We start from the raw sequence: 14381 nt of genomic DNA, 5'->3' as shown, positions 1-14381 counted from the left end.
CCACTCTTACCCAGTCCAAAGATCAGGGCTTGATCCATCACTGTTATTTAGCTCACTGCCCCATCCCAGCTCAGAACCTGGCTATATGCAAATTAGTCTGTCCCTGGCCCAGTGCATCATGGGAACAGGGCAGACCAAACTACCAAGCCAATTCTTCACCAGAAAGGAGACAAGCTTCCGGGGACCGGTTTCTGCCATTTCAGGCGTCGTCGGCCCGGCTTGCTTGAATCCTGATGGAGCAGTGAGCAAGGGACTCATGTCTGAGTATACCCTTCCACGCTTATGGTGGACAAAATGATTCAGAAAAGGGGGTGGTGATGAACAGAGTGTCTGAATTAAGCAGACCACTCTTACCCAGTCCAAAGATCAGGGCTTGATCCATCACCGTTATTTAGCTCACTGCCCCATCCCAGCTCAGAACCTGGCTATATGCAAATTAGTCTGTCCCTGGCCCAGTGCATCATGGGAACAGGGCAGACCAAACTACCAAGCCAATTCTTCACCAGAAAGGAGACAAGCTTCCGGGGACCGGTTTCTGCCATTTCAGGCGTCGTCGGCCCGGCTTGCTTGAATCCTGATGGAGCAGTGAGCAAGGGACTCATGTCTGAGTATACCCTTCCACGCTTATGGTGGACAAAATGATTCAGAAAAGGGGGTGGTGATGAATAGAGTGTCTGAATTAAGCAGACCACTCTTACCCAGTCCAAAGATCAGGGCTTGATCCATCACCGTTATTTAGCTCACTGCCCCATCCCAGCTCAGAACCTGGCTATATGCAAATTAGTCTGTCCCTGGCCCAGTGCATCATGGGAACAGGGCAGACCAAACTACCAAGCCAATTCTTCACCAGAAAGGAGACAAGCTTCCGGGGACCGGTTTCTGCCATTTCAGGCGTCGTCGGCCCGGCTTGCTTGAATCCTGATGGAGCAGTGAGCAAAGGACTCATGTCTGAGTATACCCTTCCATGCTTATGGTGGACAAATTGATTCAGAAAAGGGGGTGGTGATGAACAGAGTGTCTGAATTAAGCAGACCACTCTTACCCAGTCCAAAGATCAGGGCTTGATCCATCACCGTTATTTAGCTCACTGCCCCATCCCAGCTCAGAACCTGGCTATATGCAAATTAGTCTGTCCCTGGCCCAGTGCATCATGGGAACAGGGCAGACCAAACTACCAAGCCAATTCTTCACCAGAAAGGAGACAAGCTTCCGGGGACCGGTTTCTGCCATTTCAGGCGTCGTCGGCCCGGCTTGCTTGAATCCTGATGGAGCAGTGAGCAAGGGACTCATGTCTGAGTATACCCTTCCACGCTTATGGTGGACAAAATGATTCAGAAAAGGGGGTGGTGATGAACAGAGTGTCTGAATTAAGCAGACCACTCTTACCCAGTCCAAAGATCAGGGCTTGATCCATCACCGTTATTTAGCTCACTGCCCCATCCCAGCTCAGAACCTGGCTATATGCAAATTAGTCTGTCCCTGGCCCAGTGCATCATGGGAACAGGGCAGACCAAACTACCAAGCCAATTCTTCACCAGAAAGGAGACAAGCTTCCGGGGACCGGTTTCTGCCATTTCAGGCGTCGTCGGCCCGGCTTGCTTGAATCCTGATGGAGCAGTGAGCAAGGGACTCATGTCTGAGTATACCCTTCCACGCTTATGGTGGACAAAATGATTCAGAAAAAGGGGGTGGTGATGAACAGAGTGTCTGAATTAAGCAGACCACTCTTACCCAGTCCAAAGATCAGGGCTTGATCCATCACCGTTATTTAGCTCACTGCCCCATCCCAGCTCAGAACCTGGCTATATGCAAATTAGTCTGTCCCTGGCCCAGTGCATCATGGGAACAGGGCAGACCAAACTACCAAGCCAATTCTTCACCAGAAAGGAGACAAGCTTCCGGGGACCGGTTTCTGCCATTTCAGGCGTCGTCGGCCCGGCTTGCTTGAATCCTGATGGAGCAGTGAGCAAGGGACTCATGTCTGAGTATACCCTTCCACGCTTATGGTGGACAAAATGATTCAGAAAAGGGGGTGGTGATGAACAGAGTGTCTGAATTAAGCAGACCACTCTTACCCAGTCCAAAGATCAGGGCTTGATCCATCACCGTTATTTAGCTCACTGCCCCATCCCAGCTCAGAACCTGGCTATATGCAAATTAGTCTGTCCCTGGCCCAGTGCATCATGGGAACAGGGCAGACCAAACTACCAAGCCAATTCTTCACCAGAAAGGAGACAAGCTTCCGGGGACCGGTTTCTGCCATTTCAGGCGTCGTCGGCCCGGCTTGCTTGAATCCTGATGGAGCAGTGAGCAAGGGACTCATGTCTGAGTATACCCTTCCACGCTTATGGTGGACAAAATGATTCAGAAAAGGGGGTGGTGATGAACAGAGTGTCTGAATTAAGCAGACCACTCTTACCCAGTCCAAAGATCAGGGCTTGATCCATCACCGTTATTTAGCTCACTGCCCCATCCCAGCTCAGAACCTGGCTATATGCAAATTAGTCTGTCCCTGGCCCAGTGCATCATGGGAACAGGGCAGACCAAACTACCAAGCCAATTCTTCACCAGAAAGGAGTCAAGCTTCCGGGGACCGGTTTCTGCCATTTCAGGCGTCGTCGGCCCGGCTTGCTTGAATCCTGATGGAGCAGTGAGCAAGGGACTCATGTCTGAGTATACCCTTCCACGCTTATGGTGGACAAAATGATTCAGAAAAGGGGGTGGTGATGAACAGAGTGTCTGAATTAAGCAGACCACTCTTACCCAGTCCAAAGATCAGGGCTTGATCCATCACCGTTATTTAGCTCACTGCCCCATCCCAGCTCAGAACCTGGCTATATGCAAATTAGTCTGTCCCTGGCCCAGTGCATCATGGGAACAGGGCAGACCAAACTACCAAGCCAATTCTTCACCAGAAAGGAGACAAGCTTCCGGGGACCGGTTTCTGCCATTTCAGGCGTCGATGGATCAAGCCCTGATCTTTGGACTGGGTAAGAGTGGTCTGCTTAATTCAGGCACTCTGTTCATCACCACCCCCTTTTCTGAATCATTTTGTCCACCATAAGCGTGGAAGGGTATACTCAGATGTGAGTCCCTTGCTCATTGCACCATCAGGATTCAAGCAAGCCGGGCCGACGCCCGGAAGCTTGTTTCCTTCCCAGTATAAGAATTGGCTTGGTAGTTTGGTTTGCCCTGTTCCCATCATGCACTGGGACAGGAACAGACTAATTTGCATATAGCCAAGTTCTGAGCTGGGATGGTGCAGTGAGCTAAAAAACGGTGATGGATCAAGCCCTGATCTTTGGACTGGGTAAGAGTGGTCTGCTTAATTCAGGCACTCTGTTCATCACCACCCCCTTTTCTGAATCATTTTGTCCACCATAAGCGTGGAAGGGTATACTCAGATGTGAGTCCCTTGCTCATTGCACCATCAGGATTCAAGCAAGCCGGGCCGACGCCCGGAAGCTTGTTTCCTTCCCAGTATAAGAATTGGCTTGGTAGTTTGGTTTGCCCTGTTCCCATCATGCACTGGGACAGGAACAGACTAATTTGCATATAGCCAAGTTCTGAGCTGGGATGGTGCAGTGAGCTAAAAAACGGTGATGGATCAAGCCCTGATCTTTGGACTGGGTAAGAGTGGTCTGCTTAATTCAGGCACTCTGTTCATCACCACCCCCTTTTCTGAATCATTTTGTCCACCTTAAGCGTGGAAGGGTATACTCAGATGTGAGTCCCTTGCTCATTGCACCATCAGGATTCAAGGAAGCCGGGCCGACGCCCGGAAGCTTGTTTCCTTCCCAGTATAAGAATTGGCTTGGTAGTTTGGTTTGCCCTGTTCCCATCATGCACTGGGACAGGAACAGACTAATTTGCATATAGCCAAGTTCTGAGCTGGGATGGTGCAGTGAGCTAAAAAACGGTGATGGATCAAGCCCTGATCTTTGGACTGGGTAAGAGTGGTCTGCTTAATTCAGGCACTCTGTTCATCACCACCCCCTTTTCTGAATCATTTTGTCCACCATAAGCGTGGAAGGGTATACTCAGATGTGAGTCCCTTGCTCATTGCACCATCAGGATTCAAGCAAGCCGGGCCGACGCCCGGAAGCTTGTTTCCTTCCCAGTATAAGAATTGGCTTGGTAGTTTGGTTTGCCCTGTTCCCATCATGCACTGGGACAGGAACAGACTAATTTGCATATAGCCAAGTTCTGAGCTGGGATGGTGCAGTGAGCTAAAAAACGGTGATGGATCAAGCCCTGATCTTTGGACTGGGTAAGAGTGGTCTGCTTAATTCAGGCACTCTGTTCATCACCACCCCCTTTTCTGAATCAGATATCGGTGGGACTGACACCGACGTGCAGTCCAACGATCAAAACATGAAATCCTCTAATTTTTTGCATTAATTGACATTGTCTCTTTTATAATTAAATAATTTAGTCTAATACTACTTGTTTTTCTATGCATTTTTGGGCAACTATGTTTAAACTTTAGCACTGTCTTATCCCAATTTGCACTATCAACTTTCTTTACAATAGTTTGACACTCTTCAGACATAAGTTTCCTGTATATAATTTAATCACTTGCTAATGAATGACAAGCTGGAATGCACATTGCTCATTGCTTGTTTCTTGGTCATTAAGTAAAGGTATGGTTAGCTAAGCATACCATGCCCTCCTATGTTTTCAGTTTATCATGAACTTATAAAATACCCCCTCACAGAAACATTGTTATGATCAATATTTGCATGCCGTAATGTCTTAGATGTTTACAGGGCACGTCCTACTACATCTACACGTGTACTGAAAAAGATGGCAGCTTATTTATGGGTGTGGGCCAGTTTGCGGCTCATCTCTCATGTTGGACGTAGTGAAATTCCTAGAACCCCGCACAGAGCAAGATTACAAAGGATCTTACATGTAGAAGACAGCTTTCTCTAACTTAGAAGTAATTTATCTGATTACAGGATTGAATTGCTCCTTGTGCTAATCTTTAATGACCTTTGTTTCTCCCTCTGTGGCAGATGTGTAATAGTCCTGCTTCTTCAGGACCTATTGCACCAATTAACACCATCGACCACGAGATTCTGATGGAGAGAAGGCAATGAATATGCATATGTGGAAGTGTTTTATGGGTTTAAGGATTTCTTTACAAACACAACTCAAGATGCTATCAACCTTTTTGATCAGTCCACTTACAACTTTGAGTAGGATTCTGCAGTGCTCGGCCCTTTCCACTGCACCTTTGAATCTGTGTATGGAGCCCCTTGCCATACTCATCCAGGTTTATGGATTTGTATTTTATATTTATATTAAAGACAGTCAAGTTGTTCTCTGATTTGAGGGTTGTATAAACATTCACACATACACAGTTTCAGTGAATGTATGTGAGACATTAGTGCTTAGATGTTTGTTACTTGGCTTAACTTCAATTAGTCAAACTCAGAGGTCTGATATGCTTGATCTTGAAAACCTAGGACAGCTTTGCATTGCCTTAAGGATTTGGCCCATTGATCCAAGCTGCTAACCACTGTTCGCAAGCTGGGGTTCAAGTTTCATCTCAGTTGTAGTTGGGTCCTCAGATCTCTGTTCTATTCCTCTTTTAATCAGGTTAAATTACTAAAATATATTGTTCATTGCTTGACATTTGACAAGTGATGTACGAGAGTGACAGCTTTTTCAGATTCAGTTTAGATTAAACATAAGTCCTTTATCTAGGGCTCAAGAATGAGCCCTAGCACGCAATTCAAATCTGACAAAATTCAGCAGCTACCTTTTTATCTTGGTCTTTCTCTTCAATGTCCCAAGCTCCACAAGCTGCCAATTGAGGGTAGAATCATCCTAAAGGCCCTTTGTTTTGTCCATTGCTTGATCCTCGATAAGACCCCAACTTTATCGAATCTTGAAGCCTAGAGACACACACTCTTTGATCACTTTCGAGCGGGAAACAGATGCTACTCTACGTTCTCCGTTGTAAAATGGCATTGGTGGGAGTATGTGCTTTTTCGATTTTTGCCCCAACATTGAAACTGCTAGCTTTTTCACTGAGATTCAACACGAATCTTGACAACTTCAGAAAACAACATTTATTTTTATACACTATCACAAAGTATCTTATTTAGTGAACCCTATGTTAGTTGTGTGCTGCTTAAGAGCCAATCAAGTCATATGTTTCTCTGTATGAGTAAAACAATGAGGATGCTCCGGAAAAGTATCCACCTATGGCATTTCCTCATCATACCAATAGTATGGATATTCCACCAATGGGATCTCCTCTAAATTTAACACTTCCTCTGTATTCGCATGATTTTCCATTAACATTCAACTCTAAAAGAAGCCCTTTGCACCGGTGAACCCTCATATCCTTGGAAAGTAAACAGAATGTATCACTAGTATGCTTATTTTATTATACAAAACGAGGAAGGGAGTATACTGCCTCACATCCCAGCTCCCAGTTCTCTCAGATGCATGATGGTAAATGCGATGGACTGTAACACTTACTGCAGTTAAAAGGGTTTCGTTTTTACCATGGTTGGTGCAGCCAGTGCTGTGTATATCTAGACCCATGTTTCAGGATCATTGTCCTTCATCAATAGAGAGAAACAAGTTCATTTTATAGATGTAGGCAATGCTGTACAAGACTTCTCAGGTCTCTGTACCACTCACTGGCCACAGGTGCATCTCACAGAACTTGTTAACTCACCAGCTCAAGGGAGCCTAATCAGATAGAGGGGGAAGGGAGCACACTGCCTGACATCCTAGCACCCAGTTCGCCCAGATGCATTATGGTTTATGCATATTTATTATTGTCTGCAAACCTACCAACCTTGAAAAAATGTCCATCGTGCAAGAGAGGTGATGCCTTCTAAGAGGCCGGAAACTGACCTCATCAGCACCTGAGGAAAAGTAGAGGATAGGTGGAGGGGTGGGGCCAGGGAGCGCGGAGGGGCTTTATATTGGCGTAATCTGAACAGCAACTCTCACGCACCACCAAAAACATAAATAATCCAAAAGCTTTTGATGCAGCCTCCCATGTTGTGGGGAGGTTAGAAATCCCGTACCAGATTTCACCCTTTGACAGCACTCCAAACACAATCTGGAAACCCACTCCGAGCAGGGGTTTACAACTCACCTGTGCTCGCCCTGTGATATTGACTTCTCACTGGATGACCATGTGAAGTGTTTTGATATCATGTGGCCAGTCGCCACCGCTGCAGGTAAGAGCGGTGGGGCCGAGGGGGATTTTGAGAGACGACCACGAGGGAGCAATATTTATTTATTTAATTTTCCTTCGTGGTCATCTCTCGAAGCCCCCACCCCACACCCTGCCACACCGCCCCACCTCTTTTACCTGCAGTGGCCGCAGCTGCATGTGGCACTTAATGGCACCATATGAGATGTCAAGTCTATGTGCATCGTCCTTTCCTTTCCCCCCACTGGTGTAACGAAAAGTGAGGGGGCCTCCCAGCACGGTACTTAGAGGGGCCACCTCCAGGCTCAATCAGGAGCTCTCTGGACAGAGTGCAGTGCCGAGTGGGCCCCTTGGAGCTAGGCCCCCCCCCTGCACCATGTGGGCTGCGGGGACCTGTGTTACGCCCCTGCTTTCCCCACCGTCCGTGATCGCTGAGGAAACACTCAAACCCGTCAACACACTCGACCAGGAAAGGGATCACTTCACTCCTTCTGTAAGAGGCTCCGAGGCAGCCTGCCACTCTACCTGCAGTGCATCGTTCGGATGCAAATATTGATGAGAATACCAGCTCAATATCCATACATCCCTTACAACTCTCTCTTGTTTTGTAAAAGATCATGGGCATAAACTGAAATGGTGTTCGGCTGTTCCTGTTTATCACCATTGACAACAGTCTAAAATTGCATGTAATCGTTCACATTTTCTGCCATACTCATTTTCTTGGCGTGCTAGTACATTGTGGTATTTTTCGTTTTGCTGCCTAGTTTTTTTTCTATCCTTTGAATACCATTGTGGGGGAAATCATTTTTGTGTAATTTGTTTTGTAATTGTCACAGTGTTATTCACTGTTATTTTTTTTTTGCAAACATGTTTGGTTTGTGTCTCTAGTTTTTTGTTGTTCCAAGCCACTCATCTCAAGTACACATAGTTGTTATGCACACTATTCAACATTTTCGTCTCATGAAGGAGAATTAGGACTGCACCGTGCAACGTGTTAGCAAGTTTCCCTGCCAAAAAAGAGCTCCGCATGGAACGTCGTTTTTTGGGGGAATTTCACAGCACGGGTGACAGGGCAATAGAAGACTGTGACAGATGATCCCCTTAGTGTGCCAAGCAGGCTGACACGGGTGCCTCGATGCCCACACTGCAGACTGCAATGCCCTACACTTCAGTAGATGGGCATTTGTATGCATGGTCATTAGGTAGTTGTACATGTGCCCTGGAAAAGGTTTAGACCTCAGTCATTACAACCATACGGTAATGAGCCGTTGGGCTGAGTCACTTGCAGGGAAAACCTCATCAGGCTCTCAGTGTTATTTTTGGCAGACACACATGTTTTGATGTTTGCCACTTCAGCAGGACGTTCTTTCAGTTCAGTGGATGCAGCTGTTGAATTGAAATGACAGACTTTTTCAGCAACCCATGAGTCACAGACTATGTAGAATCTAGAGGCTTGGGGGGACATCTTTTAACATTCTTATTTTTCGATACATTTTACTTAATATATGTAAATATAACCATATAATAGATAGCAAAATTAGCAATGTTACACTATTGTTGCATTTTGTTGCAACTTTTACAAAGGTTTCACTGCCCTAGGTTGTGGGAGGGGCGCTGAGGCGCTTTCCTGCTTGGGCTGCACGGTACTTCGTAGAGCGTGCGGTTGGAAGAAAGTTGTCTGTGCCCAAAACTATAATTAGCAGTAAGGGAAATCAAAACCAAACAGCCAAGTCAAAGTGCCCTCCCTAAATCCTCTCCTTGATCCACTTTTAGGAAAATATAATAAAGTGTAGGTTAAGGGTGTCAAAGATCCAGGACAGCCAGATCCATGCCAGATTTGTGGGACATCTCAAAAAAATCAATATACATACAATGAATCTAGATAAAACTGATCGATGCAGTCAGTGGCCATCCTTAATACCTTGCATGGATCTGGCCCCTTTGGGTCTAGAGAAGACACTGCTTGTCTAGAGCTAGTTTGATCAATCAATCAAGGAAAACTGTATTCAATGCTTTTCAGTAGCATTAAAGTATAGTACAAAACAACTACAAGCTTAAAATATTAAAAGAATGACTCTTCATATATACAAAGTGATTATGAATTAACATGAAAATGTCCAGATAAAATGCAAACCAATTTCATCCATTTGCCTGACTCAAACAATTATCCTGTGTGGTACTTTAGTTATGGGAAGACCCCTTGCGGGCTTTTCCTTATTTTTAGTACCTGCCAACAGTAAGAAGACATTATGTGGCAGACATACAGGGTATGCAATTGTTGTAAGTATAAAAGTACTGGTCTGCACTGCCTGAAATTAAGTGTTTTAAGTGCCGGTAAGATGTATCTTTTCCTAGGGATTTCATAAAATTTACAAAAAAATACGACGTGCAAATTGGTTGTGCGCATCACACTGTCACACGGGCACAAAGTTAACTCTAAATCTGCCACTGTTTTCTTGTATATGTAGTAAGGAGTTCCTTTATAGCCTTTTAACCCAATTTCTTTGTAAATGTTCATATCCCATTGATGGATTTCTCCATTTGCACACCTCTATTAATTACCATCGGAGACCACGAATTCTTGTTGTCAAAGAATATCCCTAGGTAGCAAAAAGTTGGTGATTCACTCAAATTAGTATACTAGTTGTATAGCAATGGTTTAATTCCTCACACACTCCTTTCTTGAATGTAGACACAGCAGAGATGACATAGCATCTTCTACGGATCTTTTGGTTCTGTGTAGCTGCTTGAGCTAGGCTGATTTCAGACAATATGTCTAAATTGTTATTGTTTAACAGTTGAGATCAACAGGGTTTTTGGGGGGCTCTTTGGCTGAGGGTTGATGTTTCAGCTGCATAAAGTGTATATTACCATCCAGCATATGTCTTTTTTTAGAAATAGCCGAGTGTCTTGCCAAAATAAATACCCGGCTTCATGTCAGCAGTTTACCTTTGCACCAATTCCATAATCCTGGACATTTGACACATCAACATCTATAGCATGTTGGATTTATCTGACTACTCCTCGGACACTCTATAAAAAATGCCTCTTCAACTACATTTTCTTCAAATCTGGGTATCTGCATGTATGTGTGTGATCTACACACATCTCTATATATTGCTCACACATGTCATACACTTAAATTTGCATTTATACTTATCAGAATCAGCAGAAAGAATGAAGTTGTAAATTACCACAGGTTCTAATCATAATTAGACACAAAACATCCTTTGTGACTTTAGCCCAACGTTCTCAAAGCAACAGTTTTTTTAAAGAGAAGATTTAAAATTTAGAAGAACCACAATGTTTTCTTAAACACTGATGTCTTAAGTTCTAAATTGCCTCTAAAGCATGGTTGTGCAGTCTAGGCCCAGAAGTGCGTGGTGCCATAATACGTTTGTCAGAATATCTTCTAACATATATAACATGTCTGCAAACATATGGCCCCATTAGAGTGAAGAATAGGAAATCTACACCGAGTGGAATGATATTTTTGTAATCGATATTATGGACACAATACTTACATTAGACTATATTTCTGAATGTGATATTCCTACATACAGCAGCCCAGGTGGTACAGGTCCATGCCAGATTTTCAGGATAACCTATAATGGTGAACATGAGGTAAACTTAGAGCTGTTGTATGCATGTACCTCTTAATAAATATCTTGAAATTATGGAATGGATAACCTGCTTTGAGGCACTCACATTAATAAAATCTGATATACTGTCTTGCATTGTGTTTTCCTGTTAAAAGCTGGTGCTTCCAGTAACCCTACATTGTAAAAATCAAATATGCCCTACTCTACACCAGCCAGAAGATAGGAGGTTTTAAACATATTTTACTTAGATAGAATAAAGCAGCAGCATTGAGTATTGCAGTTGTTAAATAACATTATGCATGCTATTCACTTAATATGAACATATTTCTGTCATAAAAATACCTATTTCTTTTTAAAGGAATTTTCTTTTTTTATAAAAATTTTAATTGTGTTTGAATGTCTCAACAGCTACACGGTAATGCCACAAAATCTTTAAGAGGATGAAATGGCCCTACACATTGTGCAACTCTGCCAACCCCAATCATATTTAGGTCCGGCCTAGAGAAAGCTTTAACATTTGCGCTGGCTTCAAGCAATAAAACATTCACAAATAAAAATACATACACATAGGCACACCTAGAGGACTTAGTCTCAACCCTCTTTATCAATTGGTTTGATCAACTGTCACTCACATATTGCCTCTATCCACCCAATCATACAGCACTGCAGTCATTCTCTTTCTTGCACTGCGAGAGCAGCCATTTACTTGACCACAAATATACTTCAACCTAAAGGGAGCTACACTAAAGGGCCAGGGATGGAGGGCCAATTCTTTACCATGCTTTTTTTAAAAGTTAGCTTTATTCATCTTTACTATGCTTTTATGTTAAAGTAATTCAAAGCCAATTGTCTTTTTCTGTGCATCAATAAGCATTCGAAATATATGCTGGCACTGCAGCTCAGTAAAAATCTTTAGGACTTCGGCCTGTGTGAACCCTGTTCTGCAGGCATCTCTAGAATGTGTGGTTCCAGGTTGTCCATATTTTCTGTCTAAGGCTCATCCCGACGCCCCCACTTGCATTCAAGTGGACTGCCAAGGACAGCCCTGGGGTACCACCCCTTCTAGTCCTCATCACCAGCTGGGGCCGGGCTGTTGAAGCATTTAACCAACCACTGACAAGAGATGTGTGCAACCATCTACTGAGCCCCCAGACCTCTCAAGACTGAAGCAGGCGACTGGGAGACTTTTTGCAAAATGTACAGCTTAAAATGGTGGTAGTGCTACCTTTTGAGATCCTCTCTTCCACACTGACATTTGTTATTTTTGTCCTTTTTGTTGCACTCCTGGCATGTTGAGTGTGGCAGTCCAATGCAAGATTGCTTGGGTGGCTAGCTGGATCACACTGCTCCTCTCGTTGTCTTCTGAGCACTGTGCTCTCTTTGGTTCATAGCTGCTGTGTCCACCTTGGATCCTGAGGTCTGCCTACGCAGTCAATATAATAATCAATATTAAATGTATAGAAAATAATATATTTTGTTTAGGTGATTATGGGCCTTTATTTAGCTACAGTCTCCTACTAAAGTTTGTGAACATTACCAATTTCCTAACTTCATGCCACTCTTTCTGACTTTTCCATGCTGCATTAATTTGATACCTTGTCTTTCCTGTTCTAAGTGTGTTCCATGCTTTGTGAAAAAATATAGAAGGAGGCCCCCTTTCGGTAGTTATATGGGACCAGGGGGAAATAGCGAGAAAATAAGGGATGTCCCACTTTTACAGGCCTAAAGGCCTTTTGTACATTAGAGTGAAGAATAGGAAATCTTCAGTACCACTAAGTACTGTAGGGTTTGATTGAACCAGGGTCTGTCTTTCTCGTGGGGTTAGCAACAACTGGCAACAAGTATCTGATGTAAAACTGATGTAAAACTAAAGCACCACGCATGAATAAATTCAGCAGATATATTCGCAATTATAGCAATATCTATTGTAAACACAGAGTGACAGTAATATAAACTCGTAAAAAAAAGTTTCTGGTAAAAACGTCTACTTTTATTCTTAATTCAAACAATATGAGTCGTATCGTAGTGTTAAAAACAACAATAAAAAACATCAATAAAAACATATGTAAGGGTAATCATTCAAAAATAAAGTGTATATCATCAAGAATCACAGGTTAAGTCAACTTAACCTGTGATTCTTGATGATATACACTTTATTTTTATTAGTAAAATGAATTATTGATTTTTGATGTAATGTACTTTATTTTAATTAGGATGCATTGTACAAGATCATGTTGAATGATTACCCTTACATATGTTTTTTATTGATGTTTTTTATTGTTGTTTTTAACACTACGATACGACTCATATTGTTTACATATTGTGTTTACAATAGATATTGCTATAATTGCGAATATATCTGCTGAATTTATTCATGCGTGGTGCTTTAGTTTTACATCAGATACTTGTTGCCAGTTGTTGCTAACCCCACGAGAAAGACAGACCCTGGTTCAATCAAACCCTACAGTACTTAGTGGTACTGATAACACCTCGATTGTACAAAAGGCCTTTAGGCCTGTAAAAGTGGGACAGCTCTTATTTTCCATGCTTTGTGAACATTGGAACTTTGCAAACATTACATGGAGAGTCTAGCCAGGAGTCCTCATTTACCACTGTATAGTGTGATTACCATCAGCTTTATTGCTTTTCAATTTCCACATGAGATCGCCATTCTGCTGGTGGGATTAATGGTTTATTGTTTGATTACAGTGTTATTTCTGGGCGTGGTGCCTGTGTGCTTCCTATTTTCTGATTGCTGGTCATACTGTAAATATATTAATGTATGCGACATATTCGAAAAGGGCTGTGTTGGCTACAGCCTTGTCTGGAGAGTCATACGTTTATTGTGTGTTTGGTATACTTCTTTCTTCTTCTGAAACAACTCCCTATGAGAGGTTCCTGTTTTTGAAGAAGAAAAATAAATGTATCCCTGTAGCGGTGGGAGTTTTCTGCCTGTACATCAGGGTCGGACATCTCACCCTAAATACAGAAAGGGCTAGCTATTGTGACTCCATGCCCTTGTGGCACATGCGTCACTGGGGTGAAGGGGCATCAGAGGCACAGTCTTTGGAGACTTTTCTGTAGAAACCCAGCGCTTCTCACAACTCTAAGAGGGATCATGGGATTGTAGGTTCAGTGCGGAGAAAGCCCCACCAATTCATGGCATAGATGCCACTCTAGAAAATTACGTTCATTGGGCCTCATTTACAAGAAAGTGCCGCAGCACAGCACCGTAAGCACTTTGGCTGCGCCGCGCTGTCACTATCAAAGCACAGGTATTCATCATATCTACAAGGATATGACTGATCCCTTTGCTCTTCCCTGTGCTGGCACACAATATGACACCAGCCGCTGACACAGGCACCCTTGCACCATGGTGCAGGGATACTTGCGTCATGAGGGTGATTGTTTATGTGCAGGAAGGTATCCCTTCCTGTACTTACAGAATCTTAAATGGCGTTTTTTAACTTCTGTGTGTGCTGCATTAGCACACACAGAACTTGTAAAATGTAATTTTTTGAAACAATTTTTTTTGTGCAGGAACGGACACCTTCCTGCACATAAACAATCATATGAGGTGATTTCCTCGTTCT

At 43.4% G+C, this 14381-nt stretch overlaps 1 protein-coding gene and 1 long non-coding RNA gene across 3 annotated transcripts in view; one reads left to right on the top strand and one right to left on the bottom strand.

Annotated features, from left to right (window-relative positions):
• SHISA9 (shisa family member 9) overlaps positions 1-14381 on the top strand; it is a 1140149-nt gene that overhangs the window by 408680 nt on the left and 717088 nt on the right. The gene's annotated exons all lie outside the window — the stretch shown is intronic.
• LOC144784418 (uncharacterized) overlaps positions 1-14381 on the bottom strand; it is a 464308-nt gene that overhangs the window by 217549 nt on the left and 232378 nt on the right. For both annotated transcript variants that reach the window (XR_013601639.1, XR_013601640.1), the window contains exon 2: positions 10711-10791. This is a non-coding gene — a long non-coding RNA (uncharacterized LOC144784418). The remainder of the gene's footprint in view (positions 1-10710; positions 10792-14381) is intronic.

The sequence above is a fragment of the Lissotriton helveticus genome, chromosome 10 (assembly GCF_964261635.1).
Source record: "Lissotriton helveticus chromosome 10, aLisHel1.1, whole genome shotgun sequence".
Taxonomy (NCBI): Eukaryota; Metazoa; Chordata; class Amphibia; order Caudata; family Salamandridae; genus Lissotriton; species Lissotriton helveticus.
Note: the sequence above shows the minus strand (reverse complement) of the source record. Positions and strands in the feature narration are given on the sequence as shown.